Source organism: Ambystoma mexicanum, chromosome 2p (genome assembly GCF_040938575.1).
Source record: "Ambystoma mexicanum isolate Mex_15411 chromosome 2p, UKY_AmexF1_1, whole genome shotgun sequence".
NCBI lineage: Eukaryota > Metazoa > Chordata > Amphibia > Caudata > Ambystomatidae > Ambystoma > Ambystoma mexicanum.
The window spans coordinates 884,332,719-884,346,202 of record NC_090923.1 but is presented as its reverse complement, the minus strand read 5'-3'; the positions used below and the strand labels follow the sequence as shown (position 1 = coordinate 884,346,202).

The window sequence follows — 13,484 nt, the reverse complement described above, 5'->3', positions numbered from 1 at the left end:
CAACGTAAGCAGGAGGATTTGTAAAATAAAGACCGCAGGAACAGAATTCGTATTAGAAGGGTCCCGGCCACGATATCAGACTGTGCCCTGTCAGCGATCTCTTCCAAACACTTCTCCCGGACTGCGACAAATCACTACTCATGCTGGATTGCACCCACAGACTACTAGGTCATAGAGGCTCCTCAAAGGATGCACCCGAAGTCATTACCAGGGTCCACTTCTTTTCTACCAAACAAGAAATCATGTCAGAAAGTCTGACACAATGGGACCCGACATTATAGGGGGGGCCTCCGTACAATTCTTTCAGGACCTGGGGCGCACCACCGTTTAATGACAGAGCCCCTAGGCCACTAGCGATCTTTCTCCAGGACCAAAAAATGTAATACCAGTGGCTCTTCCCGGCAGCACTTCAGTTTTCATTCGATGGCCAGACACGCATAATCCACTCCCATGAAGAAGCAGGAGGAATTATGGGAGGCGAACTGGCAACCCCAGAAGAAGGCTCAATGACTCCATCCCCAGACAAAGAATGAGGCTCGACCCCGAAATCTCAACAAAACTGCTGGATAAAAGTCCCCAAAGGGTGAAAGCTACATGCCTCCTAAAACCAAGCACAACCAGCAAGAAGTAACCTGGTCTCCGTGCCGGAACACACTCTTGGGGTTCGGGCGTCCCACAATATGCCCCAGCCTAGTGAATGGACACTTCGGCCTGATGCCCACCGTGCCTAGTTTGGTTTTGCTTTTGATTCGTTTGGACTGGTCTACTGTGGAGTCGTTTTTCAGGGCCAGGTTTGTTCCCAGCTGGATAAAACTAAAACCTGAAGGTGGCTTATCAGAAACCAAAGCTTAACACTAGAAGGTAAACCAATACAAGCGGCTTCCCCCCCACACCCTGACCACTGAAGAGGGACGACAGGAAACCACCCCCCCACACCCCCCAACCACCCTTAAAATGACGCTTTGCCTCACTGAACATTAGAGGCCTGAACTCCCCAGAGAAGCATAAATCCACATTCCGGCACCCAAAAGATCCACAGTTCGGTGGTGTTCCTCCAAGAAACACCTGCTTCCTGCCGATTTTCCACGGCTGCAAGACCATTCCCAAAGCAATATCTGGCATCCAGGGATCGCAAGGGGAGGGGCACAGCGATTTAGGCAAAAGGGATGCCATTCAGAAAAGGGGGGGGGGAATACATTGCAATAAAAGGAGACTTTAGATTTAGAGGGAACATTACTCCCTTTCCTCGAGGGCCAGGTGGTTATAGGTGGCCATCTTAATTGGGTCCCAAACCCTGTGGCAGACAAATCCAGTTCCCCTCGCCTAGAGACTTTCAAATCGCAGTAAGCCTTCATCCATTCAAGAGACTTTCGGGGTGAGACACTTGGATGGTTCTCCACCCAGAAACCTCAGACTTGTCATTCGGGTCACATGTCCACCGCTCTTCCTCTCGGATCGGCACGATACTGGCCAGCCCACAACTGCTTTCCTTCACAGATGAGGTGAAAATAGGCACTAGGATCCTCTCCGACCATGCTCCAATCATACTAATCACCAGAGCTTTTGATGACGACCTCCCACCCCTCCGCCCCCCAAGAACACCCATCTCTATGAACCAATGATACACGACATGTCAGTCCGAAACGCCATAACGAAAGCAATTCACAACTAGTTTAAAGAGAACCCGCCGGATCTCACCTCTACAGCAATGAGATGGGAGGCCATGAAAGCAGTGATAAGGGGGGGGGGGGGGGCCCTATTCGCTCAAGCAGCGGCATACAGGTAAAGGCGCAACAAGAAGAGGGAGCTCCTCGAAAAAGAGGTTGCATCAGCGGAAGCACTCCACAAGAAGAAATGGTCATCCAAAGCAGCTAAACTCTTCAGGCTGGCCCACACCAAACTGGAGGCACACTATGCGAAAGGCGCAATATCAAAACAGGGAAACTGATTACCCCCCTCTCCACCCTAACAAATCTGACTGGTGACACTTAGTTAAACACCAAGTCCAAAAAAAAATAGATGTATACAGCATACTTATCCCGGCCACGAGACATAAGACAGAATATATCCAAAATATAATTTTTATTACGTATCAACACATCTCAAAAAGGTACTTGAATCAATCAGGACCAGGAGAGTCAAAAACAATTAATAAAAAAAAATTTAAAAAAAAGCACACAATACAACAGGGTCATTCAATTGTAATTAGGTTGTTGTCTTATAATTCATCATCACTTAAAATTGATGGACAATTTACCACAACATGAGACCATATTTCAATTGTTTCCTATGGGATTCATAAATGACATATTATTGCTTGTTCACATAAAACACAGCAAAACCGTCACCTAGAACCTTCACTTGGCTTCTAATCGTAAGTAGACTTTACTAATTCCTAGTTTTATAGATGGTCAACATGTGTTTCGGCCATCATCAATGAGACAATGGGGAACTACATCCTCAGCCTCTCTCAGAATACATCTGGTTGCAGACCCTAAACCGCTATATGCAGCAAACTCCCTCTCTCCCCCTTGCCATCCCCCCCTACCCCCAAACCCCCCTAACCTTTCTTTCTGCGTATCACTTACACAGGCTATGTATGGCAGCACCCTGTAAGGAACTCCTGTTGCAACAGTAAAGACAGACAAGTGATCACAGTTGAAGGGTGTTTATTAAACAGTATATGCGGGTTGGAAAAACACAGTCTAAACCTAAAATGGGAGCGAGCTACAACCATCAAATAATAAGCCAGTCCTAGTAGCATCTAAGAAAAACCTATTGTCAATCCTTACACTAAACACAAACAAAGAGCGTGGGATAAGGTAAGAAAGAAGTGTTCACAAATATATATCAGGATGCAGTAGTCTGGTTCTCCCTTCCCCATGTTTTGACCACGGGACAAGGCGGGACTCTGGAGCACAGCACACGCTTTAGCTTTCCCAGCACGACCCAACAGTTATGTCAGAGCCTTCAGTGGTAAAGTCTCGACAAAAAGTCTCTTGCCTCCGAGGACCTGATGTATTGCAAAAATAGTTCCTTTCTGCTTACAGGTTGGAGATATCCTTCACCTCTGGATCTCCATCTTCCGAGGTCAGATCCACAAATGTTCTTGGCAATATCAGAACCTTTGGTAGTTAGGTTTCTTGCTTCACAGGGCCTGATGCGCTCAAAATCAGAATACCAAAGTCCTTGCCTGTTTGTACTAAGGTGATAATTCTTTGCCCCTGGGTCTCCCGTCTTCCGGGCTCAGACCCCTCTCGAATGTCAGCCCCCCTCCATTGTGTTCACCCTGGCTTGTATTGAAAAGCTTTCTCTGTGGTACTTCACGTTTTAAGGGGGGTGGGGGGTAGCAGATGGCTTCTCACTGCTTGGTCGCCCTCTTCCGGGCTCAGATCCCTCTCGGATGTTTGCCTCTCTCCGTCAGGTTCACAAATCTTAATGTCCTTTTTAACATTTCACTGTGGACATCCCTCAGCCTGGTTCACTCCTAACACACTGTTCACTGGGACTTTAGGCTTCGCCCCTTTCCATCAGCATCCCTCTGTCGTTTCACTCTTGCCAACTTGGTCAATCACACAGTTTCTTCAACAGTTCTTACGATGCAGGATTCGCTTCACAATCATCAGTCAAAGACTTGACTGTACGGAGGATTTTACTAGACCCCTGTATGACCACTGACACTTTTCTCGCCTTTCCCCAAGGCCTTCTGGTAATGGTAGTTTAAGAATAGGGTAGTCGCCCAGAGTTTCCGAAAGGAGCACCCACGTGGTGCCAGACTCCACTCTGGTATTAACTTTCTTCAATTAGTTCAGTTTATCGGCTCTCCCCTCGACTCATCGGCTGTGATGAACCGCTTGACTTTGCTGGTCTCTGGAATCACTGTCTGTACCACAATGGCAACCATCTCTCCCCGGCTTGGTTATCAGTGTAGGAGGAGCTGTGTACCGTTCACATCTGCAATACACGCTGGCTATTGTTCGCAGTCTTAAAATTCCTCCTCCTCCTCCTCCTCCTCCGTGCTGAGTTAGCTCTCTCGTCGTGCGGTCTGCCTTGCTCGATTTGGGCTCTCGTGCTCCACCTAAGGGAAAGGGCCGTCAGGTATGTGTGATTCTGGTCAATTGCCCGATCCTTGTGGTGGGACATGTCAGGTAAACGGTTCTGGTGTTTGTCCCTCCTTCATGGTGCACCAAAATGTTTGCGTCGGAAAAGGGGGCGGGGCGAGTATCCCACGGGGTAGGATGGGGAAAAGAGGTTATAAGAAGGGGGATACTGCATCTCACCCGTCGGTGTCCCACTTCCTCTCCCCAAGGACCCCCTTCATGTTTCTCACAACCTCCATAAATCATGGAGCCCACTGGTGACAGCCTGGCTAGCAGCAGCTTGCAAATCCACTGCTTAGCGATCAACGGTTCCTTGAAAGCAGCAACTGGGATGAGTCCTGGTAATTTTAACTCTCCTCTGCTAATTATTCTATCAAGATAATACTTTAGTTAATGTAAAAGGGAAATTGTATTTTGCTCACTATTCAACTGCCTGCCTTTTGTAGGTTACTGTGTTATTAAAGCATCTTGAATCATGAACATGCTTTTCACTTTGCTTTAGGACACATGTAGTATTGTGTAAAATTAAAATGGTTTTAAACAAGGGTTGCATTTTTGCTTACTTTTCCTCGGTCTTAATCCACTTTAATAGAGGCAGAGCAGCTGCAGCAGCATGGGCATTTCATACTTTGTTTCTTTTCATCACAGAGGCACATCAATGGCATTAAATGGCTTGGGGTTCTGGATCTCGTGCAGTTTTTAGGATAGCCTCAAGCAAGCAGTCGTTTGGCTTTTGTGAGAAAGCAAAAGAACACTTTGGTGTTCTATATGAAGATGTGATTTCTTTGTTTTAGGATTGCATGTGTTTGCGTGCATGAAAGGGCAATATAGTTTGTTTTCTTAGAGAGCAACAAATAGCTAGGCATGTGGTCTGAACTTTAACTCGTTTCTGACCACCCACTGCAAGCAGGTATAATGGATACATGTAGAAGCAGTGCTGTATATATTTTCAGTTTCACAGATGATACTGGTACCCCTCAACAGTTCCATGTAATGTCCCCAGCAAAAATGTAACAAAAAAGTTGCTGTTTTATGCGGAGACATTGAACATGCATTGTAATATTTTTTGTTTAAACTTGTCTTTATTGATTTTCACATATCAACATATCATGAAACCGTTGCAATTTTCACGCCTGTCACCACCCCCCACCCAACACCCCCATCCCTCTCCTTGGAGCAGGAGTGTCCATCTTTCGGGGATCGCATTATGCGCCGAAAATATCCACTACTTTAATGTTATGGAGGCACCACTGTTCCATAAATTTCGATTGAAGATATTCTTGGACCCCTCCCCATTCCTTTGCAAACATGTCCCTCGTTCCTTGAATTGTGTGGGTGACTTTCTCGATCGCCATTTGGGCCCATACGTTTTGTAGCCATGTCAGTGGGGTGTCTTTTTCCAATTTTGGGCGATTGTTGTCCATGCCGCAATAAGCAATCCCATGAATCTTCTCCATTGTGTCCTTTTGTATGACCACTTGAATTCTTCCTCCTGCGAGTTTATGAAGGAGTAAAGTGTCGATACCCATTTCTTAGCCCCTGTGTTGGAGAGGACATATTTCTCAAACGGCGTGAGGTTTCTCGTTGCTGCTTTGGCTATTTCCGGGGATTTTAGCCAGTGCCCGAGTTGTTCTCATCTGTACTTATCCCGTTTGGAGAGTGATGAACATGGGTAGCAGGACTCATGCGACCCGATTTCATTGTCAATGAACATTTCCCCTATTTTCGTAATTCCTGCCTCCTCCCAACTTTCATATGCCCCTTGCTTCTTCCCTGGTGGGAATTGGGAATTCCCACATATGGGCGTGAAAGGGTCTAACGAAGTGTTCATTATACCTTTACGTGTTTGGCTGTCCCACGCCTCAATTGTGGTCTTCATTACTTCACTTATCCCTATGTTGGGGTTTCTGATGTCTCAGTTTCCAGAGTAGTTCCACAAGCGGTGTTCTTGCTACTGCCCTGTCTTGCCCAAATCGGCTGTGGGTTCCCCCCCCCCCCCCCATCAATTCCCGAAGAACCTTTAGTTGCGCTGCATGGTAATATTTCTTAAAGTGGGGAAGCGAAACCCCCCACCCCCTCCCTGGTTGGTGCTGGGAGGATCGATCTAGCAATTCTCTGGGTTTTCCCTTTCCATACAAAGGATGAGATCACCTTAGATAGTGTTTTGAAAAAGGTGCTAGGGATTCCCACCGGGAGAGCCTGGAAGTAGTATAGACGCTTTGGGAGGATGTCATCTTGACAGATTGTATTCTGACCCGGCAAGATATCAGAGGGTTCCATCTTTCCAGGTCTCTGCGTATGCTTGCGAGAAGTTGCGGGTAGTTTTTCCCGTACAGTTGGCCTACCGTGTGTGTTAAGGTTATCCCCAGGTATTTAATGCCCTCTACTGCAATCTTAAGGTCCAGTAATTTTGCTCCTCTTTCTATTCTTTCCCGATCTCCCACCAGTATTAGGATTTCCGATTTTTTCCTATTAATCTTTAGGCCTGAGATGGCCCCAAAGTATTCTAGCTCGCTCACAACTACCGCTAGTGTTCTCCCCGGATCTTCTATGGTAATTAGCATGTCATCCGCGTATGCTATCACTTTGTGTTGCATTCCTGCCATTTCAATCCCTTTAATGTGTGGACTCCCTTATTCTCATTAGCAGGGGTTCTAGGAAGATAGCGTACAGTAATGGGGAGAGCGGGCAACCTTGCTTTGTTCCCCTTGAAATTATTACCCTTTCTGTTACCTCCACGTTGATGGCGACTCTGCTGATTGGGGAGTTATAGTTCGCTCTCACTCTTGCAATATATTGCTCCCCGAATCCCATGCATTTTAAGACTTTAAATAACATCGACCATTCCACCCGGTCGAAAGCCTTTTCGGCATCTACAGAGCGTCTTATCGCCAGGGTGTGTGTTATGCCCATCTTTTCCACTAGGTGGATGAGCCTCCTGAGGTTGTCATGGGTTTGTCTACACGGGGTGAAGCCCAATTGATCTAGGTTGATTAGTTTTGGGAGAAGCGGGGATAGCCTTGCGGCAAGGATTTTTGTGTGCATCTATATTTATCAGGGAGATCGGTCTATACGATGCAGGGTATGTCGGGTCTTTCCCCGTTTTGTGGAAGACTAGCACCTTCGATTCATTCATTGTGGGGGTCATGTTGCTGCTATCTTTGAATGATTTTAGGAGCCTTGTTAAGACTGGGATTAGCAAGTCCGCATATTTTTTATAGCATGGGGCCGTGAAGCAATCGGGACCAGGTGCTTTATTTGTTGGGAGTTCTAGTATTGCTTTCTTAACAACTTCTTCCCTTATCAGGATCTCCATGGCCAGTCTATCGTCTTCTGTTATTTGTGCGATGGGAAGCGATTCTAGGTATGTGTCCTGTGCTTCTACATCCGGAAGGTCTGTGGAGTAAAGTTTGACGGTATTCTCTAAAAGCCTCCCCGATGTCTTGTCTGCGCATGAGTAGTTCCCCTTTCATGTTTCGTATGCTCTTAATCATTGTGTCTTTGTTTTGCGCGGAGTTGCCTTGCTAGGAGTCTGTCTGCTTTGTTCGCTTTTATGTAATATCTTTGTCTTAGAGTAGATTCCTTTCTGCTCCTTTTGTGCGCAGCATGTCTAATTGACCCTGTGTGCGTTTCAACGATTTCTTTAATACCCTAGTGGGGTCGGTCAAGATTTTCTCTTGTATTTCTGCTACTGAAGTTTCCAGTTCCTTTTCTCACTGGTACCTCTGTTTCTCCTTCGTAATTTTCATCTCCATTATTTTCCCCCGGATAACTGCTTTGAACGCCTCCCAGACTGTGCCCAAAGACTTCCCCCGTATCGTTTTGTGTGAAATATTCTATCATTTCCCTTATGGATTCCCCGGCTAACGGGTCTTGGATTAAATCCAGGGGTAGCTTCCACCTCCAGAGCCCCTTTTATTCCCCCAGGAAGTTCAGCTCAGGCCACAGCGGTGCATGGTCCAAGAGTGCAATAGCTCCCAGCTCCAGCTCTTGTATCTTGCCCATGAGCCCCACTGATGCCCAGATATAGTCTATCCTCGACAGAGTTATGCACATATGAGAAGTATGTATACCCCCTTTGCTCCCCCTTCAGTTCTCTCCACACCGTTTAGGGTCATGTGGTCCATTTGTTGTTTGAGGTGTTTGGATGGTGCCCCGTGGCCATGCATACTCCCTGTGCTTCTATCTAATTGTGGGTTCCATGCCATATTGAGATCACCTCCCCCCCCTTGCGAAGCCTTCTACCCTCCCCAGGAGATCCCAAAGGAAGCCATTCTGCCCCGCATTTGGTGCGTATACCGATGAAAGGGCGATGCTGTGTCCTTCTATCACCACATTGGCAAACATCGGTGAGTATCTTCCAGTTTGGCTTCTCTCCCTTCCCTTATCGCCATCAGCACCCCCGCTCTTTTTTCGGTTGAAGTTGCTTGCGCCCATATTTTGTATCCCCTTATGCGAGTTTTCAGTTTGTCCCTCGTTCTGAGATGTGTTTCTTGGAGCATAAGTAGGTCTGCTCTTTCCCTTTTGAGCCGTTTCTCCAGTTTTACCCATTTGGTTGGGAGATTCATACCCCTAATGTTGAAGGTTAAAATGCATATCTTCCCCATTTTGTTATGTATTCTTGTCTTGTCCTTGGGGGAGCTGTCTCTTTGGCCCCCACTTAGCTGCCACTCTACTGAGTGAGCCTCGCTTGTCAGGCTTTTTTTAAAAATAAATCCCCCCCCCACCCCTTGGGTGTCTCCCTCTGGCTGGAGTGCGTGGGAGAGCACTGGGGGACCCCCTCCACCCGGGCTCGCCGTGCCTCTTGCTCGTTGTCTATGTCCAGTTGTCGACACGTCCCTCGGCATAGCCCGACTTGTCGCAGTGGTGGAAGGGGCAGCCCCGCGTAGCCCGCGCCTCCGCTGTCCCGAAGTTGTGGGTATTATGGAACCTTGTCCAGTGGGTGGGGGGGGGGGGGGACCACCAGCCTCCTTAGTTGCGCTGCTGGGTCCCCCCTCCCCCCCCCCCCCCCCCGACTCCTCCTCCAGCTTCTTCTCCCGTCTCCGGCTCCAAGCGAGATCTCAGTCCTTCCTGATGGGGGAGGGGCGGTTCGTTCTCTGTCCCCGTCTGACCAGCTGCAGTGGTCCGGGGCTGTGGTGATTTCGCAGGGGGGTGGGAGGCAGGGGGGTGTTCAATATGCTCTGCTCACAGCTGCTTTGCTAGGTGCTAGTTTTCGGCGGCACGGGCGCAGAGCGACTCACGCGCATCTCAACGCCCCGGCAGCCATCTTGGAATCCCCCTGCATTGTAATATTAACAGTCATATGACAATCCATACAGAACTTGAGTCGCTAGTTTATTTTTAATACCCATATTTTTTAATGAAAACATTGGATTCCTTTTTTTCGGCCTACTGTAAACTGTGTCACAATCAAGTGTTCTAATAAATTCATCCAACTGATTAACACAGCAAGAATAAACGGGGGTGAGGCTGCCCTGTTTGACCATCACCTCAACATTGAATGGCTTTGTACACTTGCCACCTTGGTCATAGCTAACCGGTGCCATGTTGTTATAAGCTGCATTTCTCTAACAATTATTTTTGTAATAAAGTCAAATGTTTATTTGATAAATATGCTAGTCGATCCATTTTTTCTTGGAAGTTGTGATCACCAGCATTATGGTGAAGGTTTTCTTTTTCTTCCTCATGTGTACATTGCCGTCTCCCAGACGGTAGAGGAAAGGTTTTTTCCCCTTGTTCAGGGAAAGTCTGGGTGTCTTTTACCATAATAATATTGCTAGTAACGAAGCCATGGGCCTTCCTAGAGAATACATTTGGTCGTAGCACCTTCCTCTCCATGCACTTTTAAGATCTATAAAAAGCATGTAGAGAAAAATGCACCATTTCTGAATAAAGATTTGATTGATGGATATTCCAAGTCACAGACTAGTTCTGTGACCGTATAAAAGAAACTCTACCGTGTTCCTCCATTTGGTCACAGAACTCCTCTGACTTCCAATATACTTCTATTGTACACTAGGGGGTACTTTAAGCACTTTTGCATAGGTATGGGATTCGCATGTTCTAGGAACTGCCATAATGATACTACCTGGCAAACTATGCGAGTGCCGAGGCTGGGCATATTATGGCAATGCCTGGTAACTGCTTGTACAATGCTGGTTTTTAACAGATTGACTGCAAGGACACGGCCATTGCAAATTAAGTGGTTGAAGGCACACCTGGTTAAGACAGTGGTCTTGCATCACTAGCTGGTTTGAAACTGCAATTACCCTTCAGCAGGTTCTTGATCTAGAGCCACAGGGACAGCGATCATAAGCCAGAGGTGGTCAATGTATGGGGATAGCGATCATAAGCCAGAGGTGGTCAATGTATGGGGATAGCGATCATAAGCCAGAGGTGGTCAATGTATGGGTAAATGTATGGGTAAACCACCATACACAGGCTGTTTGTCCCACTTCACAGCTCATCCTTCTCCTACCTTCACTTCCCCATTAGAATAGTTTCAGCTTCTAGTCCGGTCTTTCAAGGCCCCTTCAGCCAAAACTAAGAAAAGTAATGTACCCTTAACCTCTCCTTGTCACAGTCAGTCGTTACTCTTCCCCCAACATTCCTGCATCCATTAGTCTCATTATCCTTATGAGGACACCCCTCATCCTCACCATCATCATCACAACCACATCCCCCCTCCTCCTCCTCATAGTCCCTCATCACGGTGGCCTCCTAAATCAGTACAGCATTACTGATGCATCCCTCATCAGCACAATACATTATTGCATCATACCCAATCCTCATAGTCCCCAATTATCATTGCATGCCAACTCAGACCCTCGTCCCGCATCATTCATCGTAGTCCCTTCATTAGCACTGCAACCCCATTATGACCTCCTCCCAGTCTCTAAGGACCACTGCATCCCTAACATGCATCACAGGACCCCATCCTTGTATCCCTAATCCTCCAACTGTACAGTAACAGGAAACATTGGCATTGCTAAAACGTTTGAAAGCTTTAGTTGAAGGAACATTCTAGCCAAGCTCATGCTGTGGGGAAAAATAAATATTTAAAAAAGAAATGGTATTGTTGCTGAACAGTAAAACCGCAATCTGGGATTAAAGTGTAAAGCTCCCAGAAGCCCGGGTTCTCCCAAAAGCAGCACCGAAAACGCTTTGGGAAAAGGAGACTTGGAGCCTTCTGAGCTCCTTTGTAGTGGGGTTATGGGGGGGTGGTGGTGGGCGGGGATGACCAGACATTGAGAGTCAGAGGAATTTCTGATTGCGTGTGTATCAGCTAGTGAGCTGGGGCTGGTCGTTGGGGGGTTTGCAGCAAGGCTCCTGCTTGCTTGCCTCTGCACTCCCCCCCCTTAATAGTACTGAGCACCGAGTATAGGGGACCAGCACCTCCATTGAGAGGAGAGTCTACACTTAACCCCACAGGCACCCTTGTGGTTCGTCCTGGATGAAGCTCTGAAAAGCTCAAAAGAATGCCAAAATATACCCAACAAGTACTGGTACTGTGGTTACTTTTTTTTTCTTGGTTTCGCAGGCTCCTCTATCAGGTCTCCACTCAAGAAAAGAAAATGGAAATAAAAACCAAGTATTTCTGCAACAAAACTGTTAGCAGGAGAGATAAGGAAACGGGTCAACACACCTGCCTCCGTGCCACATATAGCACGCACCTGTTTAAGGCTTCTATAAAATATTCACAGACTACTATAAAATGGGCACCTAAAAGTATGGCAGGAGGGGGGGGAAGGAGGGGGGGGGGGGGAGAAGAAGCCGCCAAATTGGCTGAGAGAACACCCGAAATTAAAGAGTCTGGTGTGGTGATGTGTGCACAGCCTTTTCATCTCCAATCACACTAAAGTCCTCAGGGGAAAACCCATTCGCAAAAATCAACATCTCAGCTGCCAGCATTGCTGACCCACAAAGTAAATGAGAAGATCTCAACCCTAAGCTTGGAGGTTGCTGCGCAAATCTCTACTAATGGTGTTGTGCTGTCGCCTTTACAAGGGATGAATGGTTCGGAACAAGGGCCTAGAGGAATTGAGCCTTCCGATAGATCTTTATTGGAGGATTTGGACGAGGTCAACTGATCGATTAGGCAGAGAATTGCCTGGGACTGGAGCACCTAATTCAGGGGCTCGAGGCCATCAGAAATCTCCCCCGCCCCCCAAAATGGGTCTGATGGCCTATTGGCTGACCAATACCAGTTCCTCTGTGGTAGACATTAGGGATGGGATCTGTGCAGTCCAAGCATCCAGAGTCAGGGATGAAAAAGTGTTTGGATAAATGCATAGGGATCATTCTGAAATTAATTGGGGCAGGTATCTTGCAACCATTAGCAGGACCCAGGGCACAGTCTAGGAGGCTTGACGTTGGAACTCAAACAAACAGTACCCAAGTCAGTAAACAATTTCATGGGCCATTGTTGGCCACATTGGATAGCCACCTCTCTTCGGAGCTGAATCCCTGGGCTACTCTTCCCACTATACATTTACCAATAGGTAAAGGTATGTTAAAACCCTCAAAGGTCTTGCATGGAGAGTTACTGCTAAACACAGCAAGATTAAAAAGCCAAGTCTCATCGGATATCTGCAAAAGTTCTATTGCAACAAACAGGAAGCTGCAAGTACGCAGAAAACCGCCAATTAATCTGTGGAATTAAAGATCATACATGGCGTCCACTTTTGACATCTTTAATGCCTGTGGAAAGCATGGACAGAAGTAATTTGAAGGAGTCAGCACAGATTGATCCCGTAGCAGATTGGAGGGATGGGAACATTCTCTGCTGCTTCAAGGGTCGCAATCATGGGAATAGGAACTTCTACAAAAGATAGTTTAAAGCTATGTCGAAAATTGAGAATCCCTCCCTTTTTTCTGTCACAAGGATTCTTTGTCTGCATGTACTGTGGTGGTTTCAGCTGAAGGTTTGGGATGACCAACCAATACTTGAGCAGTAGTGCTTAATTGTGCAGAAGCAATGGCATTTAGAGGTATAGACGTGTATCCTGATACACAACATAATATCGGTAATCTCACAATACCTGGCCTATACCATTGTATGACATTACACTGAACATGCAAGAACGATCTCTGCAGTAAAATAATGTTGGCTCTAACGGTTCTCAGAGTTTGATGAATGTGATGGATTTGAACCAAGCTGCTCTAGAAGGTGTATTGACCAGACCCCTTCTGTCCATTCTAACTACCGGTGCAAAGGACACAGGTTATAGCTACATCACATGTCACCCCTGTTAAAGCCCCAATATGAATAATCACGTCCCAGAATGGTTTCATGAATATTGCTTGGCATGGTAGCAGATGCAAAGATATAGAATTAATGGATTTTTTGAATTAGGCAGATGGTGTGCTATTCCAGGAAACAAT

General features: G+C 46.8%; 1 protein-coding gene across 1 annotated transcript in view; it reads right to left on the bottom strand.

Moving 5' to 3' along the window:
• The window catches only part of STRN4 (striatin 4), a 563,587-nt gene that overhangs the window by 524,187 nt on the left and 25,916 nt on the right, over nt 1–13,484 (bottom strand). The gene's annotated exons all lie outside the window — the stretch shown is intronic.